General features: G+C 32.7%; 1 pseudogene; it reads right to left on the bottom strand.

The window, feature by feature from the left end:
• Positions 1 to 728: 728 nt before the first annotated feature.
• Positions 729 to 2668, bottom strand: LOC145605750 (geraniol 8-hydroxylase pseudogene; annotated as a pseudogene).

Raw genomic sequence — 2668 nt, 5'->3', positions numbered from 1 at the left:
AAATTAATAAGTTTGATTGAATCTCGTGTAAGGCAAGTGTACGTTAATTTTATTGTAAGACGGTTAGTTTGAGGGTAACTTTAACTATATATTTTTATGATAACTTAACCCCTTAAAGGTTAAATTTTGATTTGTCGTTGGTTTGAATTTTATTTTAATATGTAATTACTTATAGATTCATGATTACATACTCCTTCGTATAAAGGCTAATATGAAAATAGATGATCTTATAGAAAAACCTACCAAATGCATTATGGAGTGCAGTAGAGAATAGATTATGATTTTACAACCATTCAATGAGTTCAAATGAGAATAGATTATCTTTTTCCATCCAAAAGACTAAAGCTAGAGATATATAGAGTTGGAAATGTTATTAATAAATAAATACTCACAGTGTTAATCGTATACTTGTATTTTAGTACTGAGTATCATATAATACTCCATACATTATACAAATTAAAGTAGTTTCTTATAATACATCATCCTATGAATCTATGACGTAAAATATATATTGATTCAACAATTGTGTATTCGTTGGACTTGTATATACCATTTACATCACATTCGACATTTTGTAATTTATATGTATGAACTTATGTATCTGATTATTGATTAATATGCTTGAATTGATCTATGAATTTGTATTTAAAAAATAGGCGGACGATAAATTATGGTGCACTTTACTATCTAGCACACATGACATGCACACCATATATCATGTCCTATTATTAACGCATTATGGGAAACGCACGAAGCGACTTGGCCTTCTGTATATTAATGCCGTAAATATCATCCAAGTCCAAAACTTGCTGAAGGTCCTTAATGTCTTCGAGTTTCCAATTAAATGAACTAATTAAGTTACCCAATATCAATGAAATCATATGTATAGCCAAGTGCATCCCGGGGCAAATCTTCTTTCCGGCACCAAATGTAAACAATTGATTAAATTGGCTCGTTACATCATTCTCCAACCCTAAGAACCGCTCTGGAATAAACAAATCCGGATTAGACCAAGTTTGTGGGTCACGTCCAATAGACCATACATTAACTATAAGCATTGCACCCTCAAGGAGGTGAAAGTCATCAATTTCCACGTCTTTCACCACTTTGCGAGGGATCAATAATGGATTTGTTGGGTGAAGTCTTAGTGTTTCTTTTATTACTGCTTGTAAGTATGGAAGTTCGGAGATATGAGAATCTAGGATGAGTTTTGTATTGAATTTTTCCAACACTCTATCTAGTTCTTCTTGCAACTTGTGTAAAACGATAGGGTTTTGAAGTAACTTTGCCATTGCCCACTCCAATGTTTTTGAGGTTGAATCCATTGAGGGTCCAAGGTAATCCTAACATGTATACAAGAATTTAAGCTTTAGTATATCAAATATACAATTAATTACTTCTCTTACATTGATAATATGCATGTGATATCAAATATATACAATTAACTACTTCTCATACATTGATAATATGCATGTGATATCAAAGGTTCTATCTATTCACAACATTTAATTTATAATAAAATAGAAATAACAATAGAGTCAAAGTTAGTTTCTAAAATGTGCAAGAGTACGTCAAAGTAATGCAGTTATTGGAAAAGGGCATACAATCAAACTTATAATTTTAGTAATTAATTTCAAACATGGACAATTTTCTAATTTTTTTTTTCATATTGCTTTAATACTTAAAATCTTGTGTGAAAACCATGCAAATATTTAATATGCTACTCGTATCCTATGGGGCTCAAAAGGAGTAATATACTTACCAATAGCATATGGTTGAGATGATCACGGTTGATTTCGTCACTTTGTTCTTCCATAACATCTAACATCACGTCCAACAAATCATTGTACAATTCTGAACCATGCACTTGATCTTTCCTAGACTTCAATCTCATATCTATAATTTCATCAAATAACTTAAACAATTTAACACAATAACTTGTTAACCGATTTCTTATGCGTTGTGGATCGATCACTTTAAGAAAGGGATAACAATCCACTATGTTAGGTCTCTCAATCTCTTTTATGATACAATCCATCAAATCCTTTACCTCTTTTATCCTCTCATTACTACGCAAATCATTGGAGAAAACCGTGCTAGATATCATGTCGAAAGATGTATCATTAACTGCTTGTCCAACATCGACTAAGATGTTGGCTTGGGAGCATCTTTTCACATAACATAACAAGTCCTCCAACTTACGGTACCTATGAGTTTGCATTGATTCGATCACCTTGTTACTTAATAACCGCGTGTTGAATATTTTTCTAAGGACCTTCCACAAGGGTGAAGAGGCTGATGACGTGCCAATGGAGTACTTATCATGATCATGAGCTCGGAAAGCATCAAGGCTATATAGGGTGGAGAAAATATCATGGTTTTTTAGAAGGACTTTTTTGGCAAGCATGGAACCCGAAATGACAATGGTAGTAATGGAGCCGAGTTTAAGGCTCAAAATAGGGCCATGAGTCTTAGCAAGCTCGGAAAAGTACTTGTGAGGTTTTGTGGTGTAGGGTAACATATTCAAGAGGTTTCCAAAGATAGGCAAAGGAGAAGGTCCGGGAGGTAAATTTGTATCATTTGATTTGGTTTTTGAAAATGAAAGAAATAAAAAGATTATAATTGGAAATAATGGTATAATCCAAGTAATATAGCTCAACAAATCCAT

Source organism: Chenopodium album, chromosome 2 (genome assembly GCF_948465745.1).
Source record: "Chenopodium album chromosome 2, dcCheAlbu1.1, whole genome shotgun sequence".
NCBI lineage: Eukaryota > Viridiplantae > Streptophyta > Magnoliopsida > Caryophyllales > Amaranthaceae > Chenopodium > Chenopodium album.
The sequence above is the reverse complement of the archived record's forward strand: the minus strand, read 5'-3'. Positions and strand labels throughout refer to the sequence as shown.